Below are 27293 nucleotides of genomic sequence, written 5' to 3'. Positions count from 1 at the left end.
TGTATTATATACATTATCAACTGGACAAGAGAATTTCACAATTTTTCCTTATTCATATTTATTTGAAAGAAATTATTAGAAAAATAGACTTTTATATTTACTCAGATTTATTCAGATATTCACTATTTCTGTTGGTCTCCATTCATTCCTAAAGATCTGGGTTTGCCTCTGGTATCATCTCTCATAAGCCAGAATTAATGGCTAGAACAAATTCATTTGCTTTTCTTTTATCTGCAAATGTATTTTGCTTTTACTTTTCAAGTTTAACTAGATATAAAATTCCATGTTGATAGTTTTCTTATTTCAGCACTTTAATGATGTTGTTCTCCAGTCTTCTGACCTCTGTGACATCTGAGGAGAAGTCTGTGGTCATTTAAACTGTTGTTGTCCAAATAAAAATGTAACTTTTCATTTTTGTCTGGCTGCTTTCAAGATTCTCTCTTTTTCCTTGGGTCCAGTGGGTTGACCATGATGTAACCAATGAAGTTTTTATTTAAATATTTCCTGTTTGATGTTTGCTGAGCTTCTTAATTTTTCACATTCCCATCTTTTATCAAATGTAGAGAGTTTCCAGACCTTTCCCTTTAAATGTTTTTTCTGCTCCATTCTCTTCCTCCTCTACTTTTGAAGTTATTCCACATGTCCTTGAGGTGCTCTTTTCCCCTTTTCTTCAGATTGGTTGATTTCCTTAAGTTCATTGATTCTTTCCTCTGTCATCTCCATTTTGCAAATAGGCCCATCCAGTGAATTTTATTTTAGATATTAAATTTTTCAGATAAAATCTCTTTTTGGTTATTTTATTTTTTTATTTATCTGCTGAGATTTCTGATCTTTTCATTTATTTTGAGAAGGTTCCATTTATCCCATTGAGCATAGGTGGCTGCTTTTAAAGTCTTTATCTGATCATTCCAACACCTGGTTCTTCTCAGGACTGAATCCCAGTTGGTTGCTTTTTCCCTTGAGAATGGTTCACACTTTTCTGGTTCTTTGTATGTCAATTATTTTGAATTGTATTCCAGACATTTTGGATGTTATGTTGTGGAGGCTCTGGAGTTTGTTATATTGTTCCAAATAGTGTTGATGTGTTGTTTTATGAAGCAATTAACTTGGGAGAGTCATACTTCAAAGTCTCTCTTGCCCGTAGTGTGTGGCAATTCAGACCTCAGTTCAGACTGCCTCCAGTCTGCCCTGTACATACGTGTTTCAGGGGAGCCAGACTGGGCAGAGTTTATACACAGATTTTGGGATTCTTCCTCTTTGGTTTTCTCTTTTCTAGGGTATCCTCTCTCTTTGGCAGCTCTGGTTTCCCCAGTATCCTTTCTTTAGTTCCTTCAGGAAGAATGATGATATGCTTTTCTATTGGAGTTTCTGTTGCCAAGTACGACCACAACAGCTGCTGCTACTCACAGAGTCAAGTCACAAAACATGAAATTTACCCCACATCTGCCACTGCCTCCTCTCTTTGATCGCTTTTCAATGACAGGGTAGTTGGCTTATTTTTTACTTTTAAATTTTTTCCCCAGAGATTGTAGTTGTCATTTATGGAAAGGTTGATTTGTTAGGTGTTTTACTCCTTCATATCAGAGGTAGAAATAGTGATGTTTTATTCTTAATGTGCTCATGATTTTTGCTAATTTTTCATTTCATATTTTGACATATATCTCCCTAAATGAGATTGATACAGAATTTTCTTTTGTGTGTGTTTGTGTGTGTGTTCATGTGCAGTCCTTCTCAAGTTATTTTTTTCTTTCTTTTGTGACAGTTTTACTCTGTTGCCCAGGCTGGAGTGCAGTGGTATGATCACAGCTCACTGCAGCCTCAATCTCCCTGGGCTCAGTTAATCCTCCCATCTCAGCCTCCTGAGTAGCTGGGACTACAGGTGTGCATCACCATGCATGGCTAATTTTTCTATTTTTTGTAGCGATGGGGTTTCGCCATGTTGCCCAGGCTGGTCTAGAACTCCTAGGCTCAAGCGATCTGCCTGCCCTGGCCTCCCAAAATGTTGGGATGACAGGCATGAGCCACCATGCCTGGCCTCTTTCTCAAGTTTTGTTATCAATATTATACAGGCATCATAAAAAGAATTTGAAGGTTTTCCTTCTCTTTCCAATGCTCTGGAATAGTTTAAATAAACAGTATTAGAATCATCTGCTCTTTAAAACTTGGATATAATGTCTCTGTAACACTATGTAGGCTGTGAATTTTTATGGGGGAACTATTTTACTACTTCATTTCCTTTCTGAAAATTTGTTTATTTTGACTTTCACTTCTGAGGTTAATTGTAATAACTTATGAATTTTTAAAAAAATATTCATTTCTTCTAGGTTTGAAATCTGCTTGAGTTTTCAAATAACTCCTTATATTAATAGTTGTTTATGAGTTTTTTTCTTGTTGATTTGTTTGAGTTCTCTGCAGAATCTGGACATTAATCCTTTATCAGAGGTATAGTTTGCAAATATTTTCTCCCATTCTTTAGGTTGTCTGTTTATTCTGTTGATTATTTCTTTTGCTGTGCAAAAGCTTTTTAGTTTAATTAGGTTCCATTTATTTATTTTTGTTTTTGTTGCATTTGCTGTTGGGATCTTTGTCATAAATTCTTTACCTAGGCCAATGTCTATAAGAGTTTTTCATAGGGTTTCTGCTATAATTTTTATGTTTTCAAGTCTTAGATTTAAGTCTTTAATCCATCTTGAGATAATTTTTGTATATGGTGAGAGATGGGGATCCAGTTTCACGCTTCTATATGTGGCTATACAATTTTCCCAGGACTATTGAATAGAGTGTCCTTTCCTTAGTGTATGTTTTTGTCTTTGTTGAAGATCAAATAATTCCATTCAAAATGGGCAAATGACGTGAACATACTTTTCTCAAAAGAAGATATACAAATGGCCAAGAAACATGTGAAAAAATGCTCAACATCACTAATCATTGGCGAAATGCAAATTAAAACCACAATGAGATACCATCTTACCCCAGCCATAATGTTTATTTTTAAAAAGTTAAAACTCGATAGATTTTGGTGTGGATGTGGTGAAAAGGGAACACTTATACACTGCTGGTGGGAATGTAAATTACTACAACCATTATGGAAAACAGTATGGCGATTTCTCAAAGAACTAAAACTAGATCTACCATTCGATCCATTCCCGCTGGTGTAATGCCTACATAACATAGCTGAATTTCTACCTGTCCTAACTCTGCTTATCTTTAAGAAACAGGACACCCGTGATAAAAAAGTTCCCTTTGTAACCACACCAGCTGAGATGGTTAGAACCAAGATAGACGACCAGTAACTTCAAAAATACCTCAGGCTTTATTATAATCACATTTCCATGCTAAACAATACTCCTACCAGGGCCATGATGGTTGACAGTCACCATGACAATAACCAGAAGAAGCCATAAAAGGGCAAAAACAAAGGCAGCATTCCACCTTTATGCTTTTTTTTTTTTTGACATGGAGTCTCCCTCCGTCGCCCAGGCTGGACTGCAGTGGCACGATCTGTATATATATCTGAAGTGTATATATATACATACACACACATACACCTCCACACCCCACCACACACGCACCATGGAATACTATTCAGCCATAAAGAATGAAATAATGTCTTTTGCAGCAACTTGGATGGAATTGAAAGCCGTCATCCTAAGTGAAATAACTCAGGAACTGAAAAGCAAATACTGCATATTCTCACTTATAAGTGGGAGCTAAGCTATGGGTACCCAATGGCATATAGAGTGGTATAATGGACATTGGAGACTCAGAAGTGGGGAGGTTGGGAGGGGGTAAGGGATGAAAAATTACCTATTGAGTACAATGTACACTATTTGAGTGACGAGTACACCAGAAGCTCAGACTTTACCACTATATGATTCATCCATGTGATCAAAACCCACTTGTACCCCTAAAGCTATTGAAATTAAAAAAAATTGTTTATGAAGTTCTTTCACGTTTGTCATTTTCTGGACCTGCACATGGTTTGTGTGAGTTTGAGTGTGTGTGTGTGTGTGTGTGTATGAGAAGAATTTTAACTCAAATTCAATTAGCTTAATAAGTATAGGGTTATCAGTATAAATATTACTTATTTCTTCATGAGTGAGACTTGGTAGCTCATGTCTTTCAAATAATTTGTCCATTCTATCTATGTTGTTCAATTTATTGGCCTGAAATTGTCCACAGTATCCCCTTTTTTCCTCATAGTATCTTTAGAAGCCATAGTCATGCCACTTTTCTCATTCCTGATATTGGTAATTTGTGTCCTCTGTTTCTTTTTTCTCTATTAGTCTGGCTAGAAATTTGTCAATTTTACTAATATTATCAAAGAGCCAGCTTTTGGTTTCATAATTTTCTCTATTATTTTTCTGATTTCTATTTCATTGAATTCCACTTGATTCTTTGTTATTTTCTTTATTCCTGTTACATTGGGTTGAATTTAATCTTCTTTTCTAGTTTCTTAAGGTGGAAGATGAGGCCATTGACTTGAGACTTGTCCTCTTTACTAATATAGTCATTTAGTGCCATATATTTCTCCTTAATTTATGCTTCAGTAACATTCTACAGATTTCGCTCTGTTGTGTTCTCATTTTCATTCAGTGAAAAATGCTTTACAATTTCTTTTGATTTATTCTTTGACATATGGATTATGTAGACTTACAGTATTCAGTTTCTAAATAGAGATTTTCTAGTTATTTTTCTATTTTTGATTCAAATCTGATTCTATTGTGGTCAGATAAAAAACTTGGTATTTCTCAAATACTATTAAATTTATTGAGATTTTATAAGGTCTCATAAAAATAAAGCCTCATAAAAAATATGGTCTATCTTGGTAAATTTTCTGTGCATAACTCGTTCCATTAGTGAGATAAATAACAATGATGTCCCACCTCAAGTGGTATAGCTCACTTTTGTGATATTTCTGCCAGTGATGCAAAAACTAAAATACACCATGGAGAAACTTAAGACAAATCTATATTGAGGGATGTATTATGAAATAACTGTCCTATAATCTTCAAAAAAGTCATAATCATGAAATGCAAAGAAAGAAAGAAATTGTTATGGACTAAAGGAGACTAAAGAGACATGACATCTAAATCCATCATGAGTTTCTGGACTATAATATTTTACAGTAAAGAACATTATTAAGACAACTAAACATGAATGAGATCTGAAGATGAGATGATAGTAATATAGTAGCATTAATTTCCTGACCTTGATGATCTCATTAGGTTATATTGGAGAATATCCTTGTTGTAGGCAATACATATATACAAAAGTATTCAGTGGGCAAGGGCATCTTGTTGGAAATTGCCTCTCAAATAATTTAGAGAAAAAAGATTTTGCTTCATTTGGGCAACTTTCTTGAAAATTTGAGATTTTTTCCAAAATAAAAAAAATGCAGATGAAGAAACAGGAAAACCTCAATTAGAAACAAGTCCATAGACAACCTAGGGCAGGGGTCCTCAACCCCAGGACTGCAGACTGGTACCAGCCCATGGCCTGTTAGGAACTGAGCTGCACAGCAGGAGATGAGCAGCAGGTGAGTGTACTCTCTGAGCTCCGCCTCCTGTCAGATCAGTGGCAGCATTAGATTCTCACAGGAGTGTAAACCCTATTGTGAACTGCACATGCGAGGGTTGTAGGTTGCATGCTCCTTATGAGAATCTAACTAATACCTGATGATCTAAAGTGAAACAGTTTCATCCTGAAACCATCCCCCACCCTTGTCCATGGAAAAATTATCTTCCATGAAACCAGTCCCTGCTGCCAAAAGGGTTGAGGACTGCTGACCTAGGGATTAAGATTTGCAAATAAGGATTTAAAAAACTTTAATAATGGCTCTTCCCACCAATTTTCCAAAATTGGTCAAAATCAGCAAGTCACACATATAGAAAGCTCAGTGAATCTCAATCAAGATAAATACAGGGAACATCACACCCAGGCATTTTGATAGCCCAACTTCTGAAAGTTAAAACTGGGAAAAAAAGTTCTTAAACATAACCAAATAAAAATGCACATTATATACAGGAAAACAACGATAAGAATTACAGCTGACTTCTCATCATAAAAATTGAAAGCCAGAAGACAATGGAATAACATTTTTAAATTGCAGAAAGAAATATATTATCAATGTTGGATTAAATATTCAGTGAAGATAGCTTTCAGAAATGAAGACAAATAAAGGCATACTAAGTTAAACATAAAAGCAGAGAGAATTTTCCAACAGCATACTTGTACTAAATTAAATGCTAAAGGAAGTTCTTTAAGCTGAAGAGAGATGCTACTAGAGAGAATCTGGATCTACAGGAAGGATTGAAGAATATGGCACATGGGAAACGTGAATAAATATAACACTATATTTTTATTTTCTTAAATTATTCAAAAGTTAACATTTTCATTTAAAAATAATATTGTATTGTGGAGTTCATAATTCATGCAGAAATATGTATATGGCAATAATAACACAAAAGATGGATTGCAGGTAAATGAGATTATACTATTTTAAGAATCTCAAATTGTGTGTATGGTATATTATTTCAAGATAAAGTCTGATAAGAACACCTATTGTAACCTCTAAAGCAATTACTAACATAAAAAGTGCAGGTAGTTGCAACACTAGAAAGATGGTGGAGCAAGAGGAAAGACAAATCCCTTTGGTTCCAGAAAATCTCCTGAAAAAGAGGAAGGCTTATCAAGCCCTCAAAGCCACCCAGGCAAAGCAGGCACTTTTGGCAAAGAAGGAGCAGAGGAAAGGAAAAGGGCTCAGGTTTAAGTGACTGGAACTGGAATCATTTCTACATGATTCCTGGAGGCAGAAACGTGACAAGGTGCGTCTCAGATGACTAGAAGTAATCCTCGTGCCTTGGAATCACCAGATAAACATTCCTTGGCCTTTGTTGAATGCATTGAAAGGATTGATGGCATGTTTACTGGTGCAGAGAACCATTGCAAGACTTTGCCTAAAGAAAATTTTTAGTGGTGTCTTTGTAAAAGTCACCCCCCAGAACCTAAAAGAGCTGCGTATAGTGGAACCTTATGTGACTTGGGGATTTCCAAGTCTGAAGTCTGTCTGGGAACTCATTTTGAAACGTGGACAAGCCAAGGTCAAGAATAAGACCATCCTTCTGACAGACAACACACTAATTGAGGAGCACCTAGGGAAGTTTGAAGTTTGGTGTCATTTGCTTGGAAGACCTCATTCATGAAATTGGCTTCCCAGAGTAGCATTTCCAGGAGATCTCATGGTTCTTGTACCCTTTCCACTTCTCAGTGGCCTGTCATGCTACCAAAAATAGAGTGGGCTTCCTCAAGGAGATAGGCACACCTTGCTATCGGGGTGAACGCATCAATCAGCTCATTCGCCAGCTGAACTAGACCTAGGTGCCAAACTGCAGTAAATTTTTATCAGTGAAGTGGAAGCATGTGTTTTTGTTTTTTGGGGGGGAATTTTTATCCAGTATCTTCAGAGAAGATTATTTCCGGCTTTATCTTCAAAAACTGGAAAGGAAGGGTCAAAGAAAAGACAGTAGCTTATGTTCATGGCAAGCACCTCTCATCACAGTCCAGTTCCAAAGAAAAATTCCAGCATTTTCTACATTGGCTGCTGCCTTGTCTGAAATCAGCACATTCCATGGAGGAAGGAAACCTGCTTTGTTGCATCTTCTATTCTCGGGTTTAATGTTGGTAAATGAGTAACTCTAGCATTTGTACAAGGCTCCCTAAGACTCCTGCAGCTGTCAACAAAGCCCAGGGACATAATTGAATCTGGAGATTCCTCAGGCCTTGTTTTGAAAAAGACTTGAAATACACATAGGAAGAAAGGTACAAAAATAAATGTTCGCTTGTCTCTGCAAAAAAAATAAAAAATAAAAAAGTACAAAGAGGTATGATTAAAAAGCCAGTAGAGAAAATAGAATACTAAAAATTACTCAATTAAGACAGGAAAGGGGAAACAAAAGAATGAAAAATAGAGGAAACAGATAAGAAAACAAGTAGCAAGATGGTAGAATTAAAGCAAACCATGTCAATAATTTAATTAATAAAAGACTAAGCACTCAAAATGCAGAGTTTGTCAGACAATTAAAAAACAAGACACAGTAAAACACTGTTTAGAAGAGATGCGTGTTAAGTATTAACACACTGACAGAGGTAAGAGAATGAAAAAAGCTATTTATGCAAACATCAAACACAGAAAAGCTGGTATAGCTATATTAATATCTGACAAAATAGACAAGAAGATAAAGATGATCATGGGTCACAATGGTACAGATTATTTTTTGAACTGAATTGTGTTTTCTCAAAATTAATATGTTGATGTCCTAACCATCAAAGTGTCTGTATTTGGAGATGGAGCCTTTACAAAAGTAATTAAAGTTAAAGGAGGCCATAAGGGTGGGGCCATTAGGACTGGTGTCCATATAAGAAGAGGAAGAGACACCAGAGATCTCTCTCTGCATACATGGAAGAAATGCCATGTTAAGTGATATGGTCTGGCTGTGTCCCCACCCAGATCTCACCTTGAATTGTTATAATCCCCACATATCAAAGGTGGGGCCAGGTGGAGATAATTGAATCATGGGGGCGGTTTCCCCGTATTTTCCTCATGATAGTGAATAAGTCTTACGAGATCTGATGGTTTTATTAATTGGAGATTCCCCACACAAGCTCTCTTGCCTGCCACCACGTAAGATGTGACTCTGCTCCTCATTCGTCTTCCACCATGATTGTGTGATTGTGAGGCCTCCCCAGCCATGTGAAACTGTGAGTCCATTAAATCTCTTTCCTTTATAAATTACCCAGTCTCAGGTATGTTTTTATTAGCAATGTGAGAACAGACTAATACATGAAGACACAACAAGGTGGCCATCTATAAGCCAAGGAGAGAAGAGAGGCTTCACCAGAACCAACCCTGTTGCCACATTGATCATGGACTTTTCAGGCTTCAAAACAGTAATGAAGTAAACTTCTGTTGTTTAAGCCACTTGTTCTCTGGCATTTTGTTAGGCAGGCCAAGGTGACTAACCCAGATGATAAAGGGGTCAATTCCTTGAGAAGAGATATCAATTCTAAATGTGTATGTATTTAATAATAGCACTTCAAGATACATGAAACAAAAAAATGATACAACTACAGGGAGAACTAGACAATCATAGTTGGATGTTGTAATAACTGTCACTGTCACTTAGTAATTGACAGTACTTCTTCAGCTCTGGTCTTAGAAGTGGCTATTTCTGCAAGGAGCTCTGGTTTCTTTTAGCACAGAATGGTATTTAGAAACCAAGGAATGTGGTCATTGTTATTAGGGTGTTGCCATCCCTACATCTTCTCAGTAGAGATGGAGAATATATGCCTGTTCCCAGTCATAGGTGGGAATTGAACAATGAGAACACATGGACACAGGAAGGGGAACATCACACTCTGGGGAGTGTTGTGGGGTGGGGGGAGGGGGGAGGGATAGCATTAGGAGATATACCTAATGCTAAATGACGAGATAATGGGTGCAGCACACCAGCATGGCACATGTATACATATGTAACTAACCCGCACATTGTGCACATGTACCCTAAAACTTAAAGTATAAAAATAATAAAAAAGAGAATATATGTATCTCTACATATATCTTCATATATCTACATATGTAGATATAGATATACATACATACAAGCAAACTATACACACACACATTCCAACTTTATATCTAGAGACATTTTCTTAGTCAGTCTGGGCTTCTATAACAAGATACCATAGACTAGGTGGCTTAAACAACAGAAATGCATTTCTTACAATTCTGGAGTCTGGGAAGTCCAAGATCAGGGTGCAGAGTCCATGTCTGGTGAAGGCCCACTTCCTGGTTTGCAGATGACCATCTTCTCACTGTATCCCCACATAGTAGAGACAACAAGCTCTAGTCTCTCTGTCTTATTAAAAGACACAGTCCAATCATGGGGATCTCTACCCTCATAACCTCATCTAAATCTAACTGCCTTCCAAATGCTCAACTTCCTAATATTATGCCGTTGGGGGTTAGGGTTTAAATATATGAATTTGGGAGAGGGATATAAATATGCAGTCCACAATAGTTCTACATACAAACATACAGTCCATATAGTCCTTCATGCATTTATATCTGTATTTTTATACCTCTACATATTGCAAACTGAGCTCACACCAGTATCTCTAATTCCACTGGGTTTATTCTTCTTTTCTTTTTTCCATATTTCCTACTCTCATTTCCAGTAATGAGAAACGTGGCTCCTATTATCCCTAGTACAGTTGTCCCTCAGGATCCATGGGGGATTTGTTCCAGAACTCCCTCAGATACCAAAATCCATGGATGCTCAAATACCTTATGTAAAACGGTATAGTATTTTCATGTAACCTACACACATTCTCCTGTAACCTACACACATCCTCCTGTAACCTCTAGGTTACTTGTAATACAAAACACAATGTAAATGCTACATAAATAATTGTCATACTATATTGTTTAGGAAATAATGACAAGAAAAAAAAGCCTGTACATGTTTGGTACAGTTGTAACCAGCCGTTTTTTCCCCCAATATTTTCAATCCACAGTTGGTTTAATCCACAGAAACCACGAATGTGGTGGGTGACTGTTTTACCTGTTTGTTCCATCTCTCTATATGTAAGCAGTCTCCATCACCACAACCCCCCGACTCCCACCCTTTTGCACAGACACTCTCCTCTCCTTGCACGGAACATATTTATACAAAAAACTTTCACATGTATCTGAAATTCAAATTTAACTGGGCATCCTGTATTTTTATTTGCTAAACCTGTTAGTCCCAGAGGGCCAACCTAACTTCCGTGCTCCCGGCCTTCAGGTGACTGTGCTGCAGCCCACGTTCTCTGCCCAGCCCTGGTTGTGTCCCTTCCTTGGAAGAGGTGTTGATCTCTAGAAACCCCCCCCAAAAAACTTTCCTGTTGCTCATCTCCATTTCAATCAGCTTCCAGGAACTAAACTTGCAACATCAAGCCTCTGCTTTATTATTTTCCTGGTTCTAAGATCCCAGAGGTCCCCACCCACACCCGTGTAAGCCCAGTTCCCAGAGCAGCCTCGATCCTGGCCCCAGGGCCTGGGGGTGATTCCAGAGAAGCCCCTTTCAGGGATTACGGGCGCAGGACGCTGGGCCTGCGGGCCTCCCGAGGGCTCCCGCCCACCAGGGGGCAGTCTTCACCCGCGTGTGAGCAGCTCCGGAGGCCCGGGCAGGGGAAGGGGTGGGCGCAGGGATAGCTCGCTGGGGGAACCCATGCGGGGCATACGTGCGTGAGGGCACGTGAGGGCCGTGCCGGCCAGAGCCCAGCGTGCGCGGCCTTGCGTGCGTGCACACGCATATGTATCCAGGTGCCTACGCAGGTGCCTGACCCTGGGCAAGTCGCTCCGTCATGCGGACCTCAGTTTTCTCATCTGTCCGACGAAGGTATCTTTCCATCTCTGACTGTCGGTGTTCTTTATCCAAGACTGCTCAGCACATTGGGTCCTCTCTTTAGAGCCATCTCTGTTTATTGAACAGAGGCAGGGATTCCAGGCCATTGAATTGATGCGGGGGGTGAGTGGGAGGAGACAGTGAGGCACGGGGGGTTTTTGTCTTTTGCTCCCCAAAGCAATACTCTTTAATTGGTTTCTAAATATTTGCATTTTTATTTTTTACAAAACTGTATTTCAAAATAATGTGAGTCTTTAAGTCCTATGCAAAGCTACCACAATCCTTGGTCGTGCTTCCCTACTCATTTGCAGGAATCCGGGCAGAACATGAATTCTCAGAACTGGTGGGACTTTCCAACCAGTTGCTTCTCATGCAGAGGCAGAAAAATGAGGGGATCAACAGCCCAGGCCTCAGGGGCACCCTTCTTGGCCCTTACAGGTAATTTAATTGCTGTGCCTCAGAGTCTCTTCTGTAAAATGGGAATGATAATAGTACCCTAAGTGATAGTATTATTATTAAATATTGGCTGAGTGTTCCCAGCTTTGTCATAATACAGCTCTGTGACCTTGGCCTCTCTCTCAGGACCTTTGTTTCCTCATCAATAACGGGGAATGAAGCACTCATTTTGCGTGGTTGTGATGAACAGGTAGGTTGTTTGTGAAATCACCTGGTGGTACCTAGTAGGTATTAAATACCCGTTTCTTTCTTGGATAAGTATTGCTTCCCAGTCAACACTTATCTTCCCTGTTGCCCTGGCCTCAGCAAGGTGACAGTGATAAGTCAACTGGTCCCTTTCAGCAGAGACCTCTTCAGGACATCTGCCTTAGATGAAGGAGAGTGTAGGTGTTCAGGAAGCTTGGGGGAGATTGATTTACTTCCTGGAGGGCTTTTTGTTAGTCCTGAAATGTCACCATGTGGTTTGCTGCTTCCTCTGCCTGCGGGTGATCGGGTAGGGGTAGAAGGTGGAGGGGGTGCAGGTGTCTTGTTGGGAGCCCCTGGAAGTCACCTCTTTAGAGGGGCCGTCTCTGAGATACGACGATTCATTTTCTGTTATCCTTATATTTTTGTCTCTACTGCCCCCAACTACCCCCATGTAAACAGCCTGCTCCTTTGGGATCCCTGCTTTGGGAGACTTGCCGCTGCAGGCCAGGGAGTAGGAAATGCTTTCTTTTCTTTTTTCTTCCTTTCTGGGAGCCTGAGTTCTTTGAGATGTGAGTGCCTTTGAGGGAAGAGTCCCGGAGGCAGAACACCCTTTTCCCTGGCAATGCCCAGGGTGGGCAGGACCTCAGAGTGGGCTGACAGTGTGATGTGTCTGTGACTAGCTTTCTCTGGCACTGTTTGGCACAGAAGCAGCAGAGCCCCTGGGATCCTGGGTACTGTGTGGCCTTGCATCAGTTATCTCAGCGTAACCAGTGGGGACAAATGGCCAGTGACCACGCATGCATCCCTTCCAATGATGCTGGGTGAGAGAGAGGATGGGCGGGTTCCATTAATGACCAGGACAAAATTTGCTGTCTCAGGTGGGATGGGGGCTCAGAGATGGATTTAACTTGACTTAAATAATTTTTTTGAAAATTATATTTCTCATATACCTGAAATCGTGGAGTTTGATTTATAGTTGCTATTTCTGAATTTTCCGTAGCACCTGCACAACGTCTTGTATGCAGCAAGCACTCACTAAGCCCTTCTCCTTACCCTGCCAGTCTACCTATTAGACTAGCCCTGGTGTTCAGGACTTAAAGTAATGGGCCAGCTAGGAGCCTCCAGGGCTGGGTCTCTAGACTGCAGGTGCCATGAGATGGGTACTCCCAACAGTCCAGCCTCAGACACATTGCTCTGCTTGACAAAGCTTTGCCATTCCCATGAGTGACAGCACCAAGAGCTACCATGTCTTGAGAGCTTCTGATCTGCTGGCATGGTGTGAAGCCCTTAGCATGGTATCTCATTAGTTTTCACAGCAGCTCTATAAAGTCCAGACTACATTGTCTCTATTTTGCAGATGAGAAAACTGAAGCTTGGAAAGATGGCAGAGCCAGAATACTATCCCAGGTGGTTGGACACCAGAGTCACTTGTTTTAAGAACTTAGGACAAGTGACTGATGGACTGACTGAATAAGGAAGGACAGGAATAATAAAGTTGTCAAACTGGGGAATGGCAAGACAGGATGTATTTATTTCCTGCCTTTGGCACCTGTCTTCAGTGACCCTTTCCCTCCCTTTTCCCCTTAGGCCCCACCCAGAGAGGCTGATTTCCAGTCTGTGGGGTCCAAGGGGGAGTGAGGGTCCCCTGTCTGTGCCTTCTGGACCCTCTGGGAGCTCTTGGCTCTTGACTCTGGGCTGTGAGGCTGGAGCCCTATTGCCTTTTCTATCAGGGATGGACAGAGACATTCTTTTTCATTTTCTTTCCCCAATGCCATTTTGTTAAATCAAAATCCTTGAGGAGTGAAGTCACATTTTCCATGCCCCTGAAAGCTCTGGAGAGCTGATGAGTGTTATTGTAACCAGAGGAGACTGGGGACAAAGGAAGCTTATAATTTTGTAAACGAGGCTTGGGAGTGCCCTGCCTGCAATGGCTTTCCAGAGGGAGAGGCAGAATTCGGAAAAACCAGAGGCAAGAAGAATGGCAGGACTGGCCAGCCTTGAGCCTTGTACCCAGGCAGAGACCCTCCTGCCCCCTTCTCCAGTTACTGTTTCCCAGCCTTCCCTGGGGAAGGAAGTTGGCTTGCTGAAGTGGCAAGATCTCTGTGCTTGGAATGAAGCATGTGGGGTCCCAGTGCCGGCTCATTCACCTCAGTTTCCTCATCTGCAAAATGGGCTGGTAAAGGATCTGCCCCAAAGAGTCTGCCCTCAGCCTGGCGATGGGGCTGTGTTTCATAGAGAAGGAAACTGAGGCATGTGTTTTTCAGATAGGAAGTGGCAGAACCGGGATTTAGATCCCGGCAGTCTTACTCCTGAGTGGGAACTCCCACCCCTTGCTCCACAGCACTTAGGCTCACCAGAGGCCAAATCATGTGAATCAAATGTGACCCGCGTGCTGCCACCTGGGGTCAGCCCTCTTTGCCCCAGCCTGGAGGGACAGAGGCTTCCGCTGGAAGGTTAGGCTCTTAGGTCTCTTCAAACCTTAACATTCTCGGACCTTCTCCTAGTGGCCAGACTCTGTGACCTACTGCGTGGGAGGGAAGCCTGGGGACAGGTGGCCTATTTCAGCCCCTCTCAAATGAGTTCCAAGCAGGTGGCTGTTGCTTCCTCTTGCTGGCCATGGCTTCTCACTAGGCTTGCACAAAAATGGAGAGAAGACCAAATAAAGCTCCTCTGAGGACAAATGTCTTGGACAGGGCTGGGGGTAGGGATCCAAAGATGGACAGAGCCAACCCCCAACCCTTGCAGGGCTCCGAGCCTGCCTGCTTCCAGGCTGCAGGTCTTCTGTGCAGGCTGGGGTTGGGTGTTCAGGGCTGAGGGGGGCAGGCATGTGAGTGATTTGGGGAAAATGGCTGGGTGGAGGGGATTGGGTCGTTCACACTCAGCCTGGGTCTGTCACTGAGCATGCGCTCCCTTGTCCCTACAATCCTGGCCCTAGTTATCCTACTTCTTTAGCCCCGAAGCCCTAAAGCTGCCCCCTCCAGCAGGTGGCCAAGATTTCCCAGGTGGACTCTGGGGTCCTCCTCACTCAGGCCAAGCTGCCCATGAGGAGCTGCTCATGAGGAGCTGAAGGGTGATGAGGATCTGCCTGTTTCCTCCGTGAGAGTTCCTCTTTCACTGGCACAGGCATTGCCCTCCTCAACTTGTGAATGGAAACCCATTCCAAGGGGGGTCTGGCTTTGCCCAGGTGGGTTTGAGATCCCCTACCCAAGCCGCCTTCATCTCCCCTCCAAAAGCACAGGCTCACTCACAAAGCTCATCTCAGCAGGTTCTCCTCACAACCATGGCTACAGTCTCCTCTCCCTGCTGCCTTCTCTCTGTGTGTATGTCTCAGTGTCTCAGAGTCTCTGTCTCTCAGTGTCTCTGTATCTCAGTGTCCCTGGCTCTCAGTGTCTCTGTCTCTCCGTGTCTCTGTGTCTCAGTGTCCCTGGGTCTCAGTGTCTCTCTCATGTTGTCTCTGTCTCTCAGTGTTTCTGTGTCTCAGTGTTTCTGTCTCTCAGTGTTTCTGTCTCTCAGTGTCTCTGTCATGTCTCTGTCTCTCAGTGTCTCTCTCTGTCTCAGTCTCTGTTCCTCTCAGTCTCCCTCTCAGCATGTCTCTGTATGTGTCTCTCAGTGTCTCTCTGCGTCACTCTCTGTGTCTCTCTCTCTATGTCTGTGTGTCTCTCTTGATGTGTGTCTCTCTTGCTCTGTTTCTCTCTCGGTCTCTCTCTCTCTCTTCCCCTCCCCTCCCTCTCTAATTTCATGGGACTTGTCTCAGTGTGAGGAAAGCATCTAATTAGTCTTAGAGGTCCTCCTGTCCAGAATTTCTAAAGCCATGCTCATGACAAATGTCCCAGGCTTGAACGGGACATTTGAGAAACTCTGGGCCAAGAGGAGCAGCACAGAGCCACCTAGAGGATGGCTCTATAAAATGGGGTTACAATAGTGCCTTACCCAGAGGATTTGGGATAAACCACTTAGAACAGAATTCATGTGTGGAGGCCAATACAAAACATCACCAAAGTTAAGCTGCTTTCCCTCTCCTCTTCACTGTAGGATGCTCAAAGCCTCTACTATGCTAAGGAGAACCCAAGAGGGTTGGTAGAGTTGCAGCATTTCCCAGGATTATTTGTCCAGTGAAACCTCTTGCCATGGAGCATCTAGTGGGGTCAGAGTTCCTCAAATCATAGTTGGGAAATATTGCTAATCCAAGCCCCTTATTACAAAGGGAAGTGGAAGCCTCCCTCCCCAAGTCCCTAGAGCCAGCTGGGGCGCACGGTCAGGAGGCTGGGCTCCTGCTGGGGGAGCAGCTGAACTTGGCTCCAGGGTAGCACCCACGGGCCTCCTGTGGTGCACCCAGGAGCCTTGGCAGTGTCCCTCTAGGGAGTGTCAAAAGCCCTGGGAGGCATGGGGTGTGCACACCTTGTAAAAATGACCCTGCTGTGGATGCCGGGGCTTGTGCCCACAAAGATGGGTTGCCAGAAGCCCGTGAGAGTGGATGTTGGGGGAAGGGGTGGCTAGACCCTCCCTTCCTTGTGTTTCTGTAGGTGAATCCTCTCGGCTTCAGGGAAGGACTGATAGGGCTCTCAGAATTATGTACCCTCCTGGCCCCCAGTCTGGAATCTGGAAGCTGGACTCTCTCCCTCCTAGGTCTGTATCGTAATCTTTTTGGTGTTGATCTGTAGGAAAGATGATGCCTGCTCCCCACCCCCTCTTAAATTCCTCTTCAGCCTTCTTTGGAAGGTCCTGGTAATACTCTAGCTGCCATCACCTCAGTTGTAACTTCTGAATACCATTAACCCCCTCTCCTGGCAGCTATGGCCTGGTTAGAGTCTTATTAGGTTCCCAAGGGTAATGAGGTTATCACCATTTTTTTGCCCCTTTTCTTCTCCCAGAATAGCGGGTCTTCTAAAGATGCTGTTCTCGGCTGGGTGCGGTGGCTCACGCCTGTAATCCCAGCACTTTGGGAGGCCGAGATGGGCGGATCATGAGGTTAGGAGATCGAGACCATCCTGGCTAACACAGTGAAACCCCGTCTCTACTAAAAATACAAAAAATTGGCCGGGCGTGGTGGTGGGCGCCTGTAGTCCCAGCTACTCGGGAGGCTGAGGCAGGAGCATGGTGTGAACCTGAGAGGCGGAGCTTGCAGTGAGCCGAGATCGCACCACTGCACTCCAGCCTGGGACAGAGCTAGACTCCGTCTCAGAAAAAAAAAAAAAAAAAAAAAAAAAAAAAAGTTGCTGTTCTCTTCTTTGCTGCTGCTGTTTTTTTCTTCTTCTACTACTACTACTTTTCTTCTTCTTCTTCTTCTTCTTCTCCTTCTCCTTCTCCTCCTTCTTCTTCCTCCTCCTCCTCTTCCTCCTTCTCCTCTTCCTCTTCTTCTTCTTTCTCCTCCTCCCCCCTCCTCTTCCTCCTCCTTCTCCTTCTCCTCCTCCTCCTCCTCCTCCTCCTCCTCCTTCTTCTCCTTCTCCTCCTTCTCTTCTTCTTTCTTCTCTCTTCTTGACAGAGTCTTGTTCTGTCGCTTAGGCTGGAGTACAATGGCATGATCATAGCTCACTGCAGCCTCAAACTCCTGGCCTCTAATGATCCTCCTGCCTTGACCTCCCAAATTGCTGGGATTACAGGTGTGAGCTACTGCCTTCTTAGCTTCTGTTTCCGGGTCACTATAGCTTAGAGCTGGTTTGCTTCAGAACTAGCCCCTGTTGTTGACTTCAAAACTCTTCTAACCAGGGAAGAAGAAACCTGGTGAGGGAGGATATAATTCTCCTATAGTCCATCTTCCAAAGGGGTGGAGTTCCACTGCCCCAGTGTCAGATATCCACTTAGATTTCTGTAGCAGCCCTTCTTTGTCTTGACCAAATGTGCTGACTTGCAGGGTGCTCTCTGTGCCTGACTGGGAGAGCGACTCCCTTCTCATCGCAGCCTGTCCTCTTCACTCACATGGGGTCTCAGCCCAATGGAGAGGGTGGCTGGGTGCTAGTGATAGCCCAAAATTAGGTCTGGAGGGCCCCCAGCATAATGAAGGGGCCTAAGAATGCCCAGACTCTGGTGAAGCTGGCAGGTAGGGCAGGCTGGTATGAGCCTCCACTCACCTGTGAGCTGGTATCTGCCTAGTTGCTTGGTCTAGGAGAATGGATGACTCTCATTTTGAGTGCTTTTTGGGGGCAAAAGAAGGGAGGTAGGCTATTTCTTATTGTCTATGCCAGGGCCATAGGAACCTGAGGGGCCAGGCCATACAGAATAGTTCCTTGTATGGGAGGTAAGAGGCAATGGTACCATGGCATTGCAGGTCCCTGTCCCTGTCCCACCTTCAGAGCCCTTGGGAGTTCTTTGGCTGCTCTGTGACTCAGGGGTCCCGAAGGCCCAGGCTGGCTCTGCACCATGTTCTGGGTGGTTATGCACCAGAACCACCGCACATATGTCAGATCTGCTCCTATGGCAAGGGCCAGGCCTTTGCCCTGTGGAGGCTGCAGGGCACACACAGTCCTGTTTACCACCCATATGTCCTTTCCGGAGTGGATGCCAGCAGCCTGCGGAGGCTGTGGGATCTCACTGGAAAGCCAGGGCTGGGTCCAGGAAAGTTGATTTTCCTCTCCTGAGATGCCTGCATGGGCCTCAGGCCAAGCTCTGCTGAGGGCTGGCGACTGACTGGGAAATGTTCAGCTCCCCTGTCATTGTGGACTCCAGTGGCAGCCTCTGAGGAGGAGAAAATCTGCATGGAGGGCAGTGCAGGCTCGCCTTGCTGATGAGACAGAACAAAAGGGAGGGGGGTGGGTTACTGGAGAGGGGACAGAGGATGTTCCTCAGGGGTAAAAGCGCTGACTAGTGAATCTGACCCAGGAAGAGGAGGAGGCAGCAGGAAGGGGGAAGGAAAAGCAGTGGAGATATTGGAGGAGCCAAAGGGGGCACAATTGTTCCTCCCCCAAAGGGGAAACCATGGGGAGCAACAGCTGGAACAGGAGTGGAGCTTGGAGGGAGACAATAATGGAGCTCGATGCTTTGAGATTCAAGATGGCAGTACCAGAAAGGTTGACTCCACTTGGTAAGTGGAGAGGCCTCAGGACAGGCAGAGGAAATTCTCTTTTTGGAGTTTGACTCCATGTCTTGTGGGCTTTCACTGAAGTGCAAACCCATGAGGGCAGAGATTCCTCTCTGTTTTGTTCATTGCTTCAACCCCAGTCCATAAAATAGAAGCCAGCACAGATTAGATTCTTAAAAAAAAGTTTGTTGAATGATAAATAGTTTGAACACAGGGATATAAGAAAAGGAACATTATATCTTAGGGCAAGAGCTAAAAGTCTCTTTCAGATCTACTCTGGGGCCCTAGAAATGCTTGACAAGGAGTAGTTTGGGGAATATTTAGGGTCATCCCACTGCAGGGAGCAAACTGAGGGAGACTTTTAACTAGGGGAGAGGCAGGCAAGGTAGACTGTGCTGGGGGTGATCCAGGCCAGAAGACAAGGGATAGGAGGTCTTGGCCAAGGTGAGTGGATAGAGGAACAGGGTATGGAGTCAGGTGTCACACCGGGTGGGCTTAGCCTACCTTCTGAGGCTCTGGAGAAGGTGATCTTCAGGAGTTTAGGTGGCCCGGGGATGTCTGTACCCCAGCAGCAGGGCCTCAGAGCAAATCAGGAACAAGAGCAAGACAAGGGGGCTGGGCATTTGGAGTTGGGTCTCAAAGCAGGTTACCAAGACAGGGCCTCAGGATGGGCCCAAGGCAGGAGGAGGCCAGTGACCATGCACATAGGCCTCGGGGCCTCAGGGCTGCAAGGCCAAAGGGAGCTGTGTCCCAAGGTGGGGGATGAAACTCCTTTCTTTGGCTTCCTGTAAGGATTCACACTGGGATTTGTGACCTGGTGAGCTGCAGGTGGAGGTCTGGGGGACCTGTGACTCTATGGTAGGAACAGGAGAGCCTCAGACATTGGGAAGCAGACAGGGTCCTCACATTGGGCACATCAGCAGCAGGCATGGCGTGAACAGACACAAAATAAAGAAGTTAGCTGAGTGGACAAGAAAGGCCAAGGAGGGTGACCGTGGAGGTCACAGGCAAAACGGAGGCCTTTGTGTGATGTGAGAAGCAGGCTCTCTTTTCTCTGTGGGACAGACTTGGATTTCTGTGCTCAGCGCAGAACCAGTGCACAATCTTTCCAGGGATGAATAGTCCTTTCTGTGTGACAGAGAGTGCCACCAGCATCAGAGAGTGGCTGGGGAAAGAGATGAAAGAAAGAGGTGACTTGGAGATAATTGCAGACATGGAGTATTGAACACTTGCAGGAGGAAGCAGGCAGATGTCGTGTTATATTAGGAAAAGAAAGTAAATTTCCTAAGGCCACAAGCATGTTGGTGGCACAGCTGGTCAAGACTTAGGTGGGATGTGCTCTCTGCCACCCCACACTGCCCCCCAGGGGCCCACGCAGAAGTTTGGAGACAAAGAGTCCCTGAAAGGTGGCTGAAGTCAGTGAATAAATAAATTAATGGAAAGGGAATGTGTTTTCTGACCCCGATTTCAGGGAGGGCAGCTGGGGAGAAGGCCAGGGGTTTGTACTCAGGAAATGCAGCCTCCAGAAGCCGGGCAAATCTGAGCCTTTCCCCGGCATCTGAGGAAGCCATGGATAAAGTCATCCATCATTTTCTCAGTGGTGTGGAGAGCTCTGGCAGTCCCAGAGTGAGGCAGGAAGCCCCACTTCATGGCACTTCCAGAGGGGTCTGATATTTGTTTATGCGAGACATGGTCCAGCTAAGAGTGACTTGATGATTCAGCATCTCCAGGGTGGGTGAGGTGGGAGGAGGCCAGCCTGGAGGGTGGGTCCTTTTCTGTTGGCCAGTCCCTGACTCTTGGAACTCTCCCTGCAATATCTGAGAGAGCAAGAGCACCTAATTATTCATTCCACAAACACTTCCTGGAAACTGACCTTGTGCCACGCATGGGCTAGGAGCTGAGCAAAGAATGGTGAGCAATGGCAGGTGTGGTCTCTGCTCATGTGGAGCTTTGTGTCCAGTGGGAGAGAGAGGGTTACTCAAATAATCACAGACTGGGATGTGCGTTCTAAGGAGATTTTGAAGTCAGGGAGGATTTCTTTGCACAATAACACCTGTGTTGAGATAGGAAAGGCGATTAGACTTTTTCTAGGTGAGGTAAGGTGGTGTGAGGGAAGACATGAGTTTTCCTCTAGGGGAGCAGCGTGGCTAAGGCCCTGTGGCAGATAGAAGCATGGTGTGTTTGACAAAAATCTGAAGAGCAGGGAGACTTATCAGGAGGTGGCTGGATACTTGGGCCAAGGGCCCAGGTTGTGCGGAGTGAGAGGAAGGCTTTATCTTCATCCTAAGGAGCAATGGGAAACCTTTGAGGGCTTTTAAACGATGGTAGCAGAGGGTGGATGTTTAACATAATTAAATATGCACTTTGCAAAGCTCCCTTTGGCTGCTCTATGGAGAACATATTTGAGAACAGAGTGGATTTAAGGAGACCAAATAGGAGGCTGTGTAAGTCATCTAGGTGAAGGATGACAATTGCTGAGACCTGTGCAGATGGACAGAGGTGCAAATTTGAGAAATATGATAGCAAGTATTTATTTAGTATTTACTATGTGCCAGGCACTGTCCTGTGGGTTTTACATGGTGTATTTAATCCTCACAATATGGTAGATACTATTCTCCTCATTTAAAGATGAGGAAACAGGCATGTGGAGGTTTAGTAATTGGTTGAGCCAGGGTTCAGTCTGGGAGCCCATATTCTTTTTAAAATTTATTTATAAATTTCTTTTAGTGGAGACGGGGTCTCACTATGTTGCCCAGGCTGGTCTTGAACTCCTGGTCTCAAGCAGTCCTCCTGCCTTGACCTCTCAAAGTGCTGAGATTACAGGTGTGAGTCACTGCACCCGGCCAGGAAGCCCATACTCTTAACCATCATCTTTGCTACCTAGTGGCTAGGATGTTAGGAGATGAGAATGAGAGGACTTGGTGTTTGATTAGACTTGAGGGGTGTGAGCATGAGAAAAGAGATGGCCTAGGCTCCTGGCTACCTTAAGTGGGTATTGTTTACTGTAATAGGCACCAGCCGAATGAGACTGGGTTTGGGGGAGGAGTTCATAAGTCTGCCCTTGGACAGTGTAGTGGTTTTAAAATAGTCCACAAATTCTTTGATACTCCTCCATTTAAGAGGTGGAGCTTGATTCCTCTCCCCTTCATTGTGGGCTGGATTCAGTAACTTGCTTCTAATAAATGAATTATGGTGATAGTGATCACGTCTGGTTTTCAAGGCAGGTCATAAAAAGCACTGTGGCTTCCATGTTGGTTACTCTCCCTTGGAACACTCACTATAGGGGAAATCAGTTGCCACATTGTGAGAGGGCCATGTGGCAAGGACCTGAGGCCTCCTGCCACAAGCCAGCACCAACTTGCCAGTATGAGAGTGGGGTGAGCCCTCTTGGAAGCAGATCCTCAAGCCCCAGTCAAGCCTTCAGATGATACAGCCCCAGCTAACATCTTGACTGTGCCCTGTGAGAGAACTTGGGCCAGAACTGCTGGCTAAGCTGCTCCTAGATTGCCGATCCTAAGAAATTGTGTGAGATGATAAGTGTTTGCTGCTAAATTTGGTTATAAGTTGTTATACAGCAGTAGATAACTAATACAGACAACCAAGGGTAGGTGTTGGGTAGGCATTTGTTGTGACTTGGAATTATAATTTGGAAGTTGACAGCATTTCAGTGGTGGCTGAGCATGTAGGAGAAGAGAGTGCAGGCCCACATCGGGATTTGAGAAGTTTTGTCCTTAAGTGGCTCTGTAGAGAAGGATGAAGGCCCTGAAGGGGACTGGGAAATTGGATGGTTTGCAAGTTGGGCTCCGCGTTGACTTTGGTCCTGTGGAGGGGCCTCAGGGGGTGGATGGAAATTTGATGAGAATCTAGCCCTGCCAAGTTTCTACTCTGATTCATCTGGAGTGGCCCTCCTTTTTCTCTTTTTAGCAAGGGGTCTAGTAAGATTCACTGGGCAAAAGCAAGGATCTGATGCTGAAATACTGGAAACTACTAATCTAGTGCAACCACTACTTTTACAAATGTGGAAACCGACTTGCCCAAGGGCAGGCAGCTTTGGACACAGGTCTCCTGGGTCTAGTGTTCTTCCCACTGGGCCTCCTTGCCTCCAGTACCTTCCAGTGGGTCTGGGGGAAGAGAATTAGGGACTGTGCGGAGGACAAGATGGGGTTCCTGCCTTTGACATTCTGTCCCCCCAACCAGGCACACACTGGGGAACAATGACACCCCTCCATGCTCCGTGTGGTGCCTTCTTCTCGAACAAGGCAGGACATGAGCTCATTCCTGGCTCTGCTAGGCATGTGGCTTACCAAAACCGGTCTTCTCTAGACCTCAGTTTCCTTATCTGTAAAATGGGAATGAGGATTCATCCTTCTTCACCAGGCTGCTGTGAGGGCCAAATGAGGTCCTAGTAGGCCAGAGGACTTTTCACCAGTGAAGTGCAGTGTAGTTGGAACAGATAGGTCACTGCTGGCCAGGGAATCTCAACCTCTTCAGGCTGCCTCAGGCAGAGTGGGGCCCTTGGGGCCCTGGAGACCTGGCAGTCCCCACATGGTGTGAATCTTTTGCTAGAGCAAATCCAGGCCAGCTGCTCTGAATGTTGGTGCTGCCAAACTTTCAATAACCTGGGACCCTTGCCAGTCAGGATGTTCTCCCTGGGTCTGATTTGCAGTGCAAATTGACTCTTAGCTGTTCCAAATTCTCTTGGCTCTCGAGTACCCATCCTCAGGCCCCAGTACTCATCCTCCAGTCCCATCCCCCATTCTGTAACTCTGTCCCCCCAGTTATCTCCTCATCTAATTTGGAATTATCAATGGTAGAAATCAAATAGTGTACCCCCATTGTTTATACGGGAGACTCATCGGGGTCCAGGAAAGTGACGTGATTTGTTCACAATTACACTGTCCTTTACCATTTTCTCTTTGATGAGTTCCTTTGAATGATGCCTGTGATCTGCAGCTTTCCACTTAATTTTCCTGTTTTTGGGCCCTGGCCCCTAATCCACCTACTCTTCCCTGACTACCCAGCTGATGACAATGGGACCATTGCTTTCATCTTTACCTACCTGCACCACCTCTGGTGGCTGACTTATACAATCCCTTGGCTGTCGAACCCAGTCTGGTCTTATGGCTGTGCTTCCAGAGTTTCTCCTCCTCTGGTCCTCTGAGGGTGGGCAAGCAGCTCTTAGAAGAGGAGACAGGAAGCCCCTGACTCTGGGCACCTCACTCCCCAGCCCTCCCCGTCTCTCCCACTCTCTCAAGCCTCCAGGCTGTTTCTGAGGTTTGGAATCAGTAGAGAGTTTTCCCCTGACCCTATATTTTATTCTCCCACTTCTCTACTTGAACCCATTTGTAAGCAAAAAACCATTTGGGTTGTGGTGTTTATTTTTTCCTTGTTCCACGGGAAATTACTCAGAATGTATAAGTATGTGTTTTCCTTAGAAAATAGATTCCTTTACATTTTGGCTTTGTGGTTCCCAAAGCAAGTGGACCCGCAGAGACCTAGGCTGCCAAGAGGGCTTCCCATCCGGGAGCCCTCTTGGCTTCAGAATTACACCCTTTCTCCTCTCAGGACCAGTCACCCCCTCCAGCCCCTTTTGGGGCCCACAGCTTCTTAAACCCCACAAGACTTCAGCCAGAGTGGGCCTGACATCTCTCAGGAAGACCAGTTCTTCCTGAATCTTTACTTTCAATTCCTCTTTCTCTCTGCTGGTGGAAGACACTGTGATGGATCAGGGCATGAGAACATTTCCCCTCGTCCACCCTCCGGGGCTGGATTTAAACATAGACTTGAAGTTCTAAGTTCGAATCCTGGCTCTGCCTCTTGCTGGCTGGTGACTTGAGCAGTCGACTTCATCTCTTTGTGCCCTGTTTTCCTCTCCTGTAAAACACGGCCATTGACAGTATTTGTGCAGAAGGCCATTGGGAGGGTTAAGAGAATTAATGGGTGTAAGGTGGTTAGGACATTGCCTGGCATGGAATAAGTCTCATCTTATGTTTGCTTTTGTTCCTATGCATGTGCTTCTCCCCGATATGTACTCATTTTAGTTTTAGCCTTAGTTACAGCCCATTCCCAGTAAGGTGCAAAGGCAGGTGGAGACAGGATCGGGTCAGTGTGGCTTCTTCTCATCACCTTCCCCCAAGTTGAGGGATCTCAGTGCTCTTTTCCTTGGCTTGGCCCCTAACCCAGAGCTCCTTTCCCTCCCTTCCAAAAATCGCCTTTCTGTTTGCTCACCCGTGTTCGTAGCAGCATAATTCACCAGAGCCAAAAGGTGGAAGCAGCCCAACTGTCAATCAATGGATGAATGACTCAACAAAACGTGGCATTTCCATGCAAATAGAATATTATCCAGCCTCAAAAAGGAAGGAAATTCTGACATCTGCTCCAACATGGATGGACCTTGAAGACATTATGCTAAATGAAGTAAGCTGAACACAAAAGGACAAATATTATATGATTCCACATGTAGGAGGTATCCAGAGTTGTCAAATTCAGAGACAGAAAATAGAACAGTGACTATTGGGGCCTAGGAGGAGGGGGAGGTTGGGAGGCTGTTATCTAATGGGTAGAAAGTTTCATTTTGAGATAATTAGAACATTTCTGGAAAAGGAGGATGGTGATGGTTGTACAACAATGTAAATGTCCTTAATGCCACTGAACTGTACCCTTAAAAATGGCTAACATGGGAAATGTAATGTTATATATATTTACCAGAATATAAAGGACAGAAGTAAATAAAAATATATCAATAATAAAAAAATCCAATTTGCCTCTTGAGACTCTGAGAGGGGCACTCATAGTAAAGTATTCATGCCCTGTGTGGGGTATGAGGGTGAATCAGTCTCCCAGGGATTGGGCTTGCCGGTGAACTCCTAATTGGCCCACCTTATTGCTTTCAACCCTTGAGGGAAGCTCTTTCCTGGGCATCCTTCCTGGGGGATCCTCAAGTTCACGGGGTCACAGCCTTGACAGGGAGCAGCCTCCATGTTACAGAGATATCTCCTATACTGTCCTGGAGCCGGGGACTGGCTACTGGTCGTGGGTGTGTGGCTGGGTCCCCCAGCACTTCACTTGCTGTCAATGCATGCATGTGCATTCATCTAGGATTAATTAGGCACCACTGTGTGCCAGGTAGAGTGCCAGACTCTGGGATACAGAGCCAGCTGGTGCCCTGCTTCAATGGGCTTTTGTTCTAGTGGTCAATGGTCCATTTTGAGCACCAGGCTCTGAGCCATTATTTCATTTCACTCTGACAGCCGCCTAGCAGGTGCTGTTGGACTCTCAGCCTTCTTTGGAGCGGCATTCTTTCTGTGGTGAAATGCCGAGGTCCATTTGGAGATGCGAATGGGAGGTTTGGTGGTCCCAGTAAGAAGAGATTTCTCTCCAGTCTCTATCTGTCCCACTTGCTTGAAAGACTGAGTCATTCGAGGGCCTCCTCTGGGGCTAGCAAGGGACCCCGTAGGTGCCTTGGTACCTCTTCCTGCAGCCCCCAGTGGCCCCCATAGCAGGCCAGGCATAGTCAAACCCCTGGGAAAGCCCAGCTCAGAGCCATCAGTGATATCTCTGAAAGAAGTGATGAATGTCTAGTCACAGAGCGAAAAGGGCAGAGACTACATTACCAAGGCCCTAGGTATAGAAGACCAGTGCCCTCCTGCCAGGGCTGTGCATATGCCCAGAGCTGCAGCAGCCTTTGGGGGGAAATTGCAGATTAGACCAGGCATGGTGCTGGGCCTCCACGAGACAGCTGTGCGGAAGCTGTGATGCCCTTCTCTTGCCTAATTCCACCCTTCTGTTTTCACTTGCTGTGCGTCCTGCTAAAATCCCTTCTCAGGCTGAAAGTTTCCATCTCTGGGCTTGGCCCCAAAGTGAAATTCTTTGGAAACTTTCAGCTGAGTTCACTTAGCTATTGTTGAGTGAAAGGTGGGTGGGGGAGGAGACGATTTGGGTTCAGCTTAGTTTTGATACTGCAAATGCAAGTGCGGCGAGACCTAGAACTTTCCCCTTGGCTGCTGGGGTTTCAGTTGGGGTCAGGGAGGCAAATGGGGTCATGAAGACAGCTTTGGGCTGGGATTGGGACCCCTTGGATCCTAGTCCTGACAAGGTAGGTCCTGCCTCAAAGCCCTGCTGGTCAAGTTGCTTTATCTCTCCAGGACCTATTTGCTAATTTTCAAAGCCAAATCTTTTGAAGAAATTAT

At 45.0% G+C, this 27293-nt stretch overlaps 1 long non-coding RNA gene and 1 pseudogene across 5 annotated transcripts in view; both read left to right on the top strand.

Annotated features, from left to right (window-relative positions):
* Nucleotides 1-27293, top strand: part of LOC129397305 (uncharacterized) — a 524961-nt gene that overhangs the window by 20004 nt on the left and 477664 nt on the right. For 2 of the 5 annotated variants that reach the window (XR_008624580.1, XR_008624582.1), the window contains exons 1-2: nucleotides 11185-11441; nucleotides 11759-11885. The exons of 2 other annotated variants lie outside the window; for them this stretch is intronic. This is a non-coding gene — a long non-coding RNA (uncharacterized LOC129397305). Of the gene's footprint in view, nucleotides 1-11184; nucleotides 11442-11758; nucleotides 11886-27293 lie in introns of those variants that run through there. One more of the 5 variants, XR_008624584.1, reaches the window with a different exon arrangement.
* On the top strand, nucleotides 6589-8742 carry LOC100976463 (ribosomal protein uL30-like; annotated as a pseudogene).

Source organism: Pan paniscus, chromosome 13 (genome assembly GCF_029289425.2).
Source record: "Pan paniscus chromosome 13, NHGRI_mPanPan1-v2.0_pri, whole genome shotgun sequence".
Classification (NCBI taxonomy): domain Eukaryota; kingdom Metazoa; phylum Chordata; class Mammalia; order Primates; family Hominidae; genus Pan; species Pan paniscus.
Note: the sequence above shows the minus strand (reverse complement) of the source record. Positions and strands in the feature narration are given on the sequence as shown.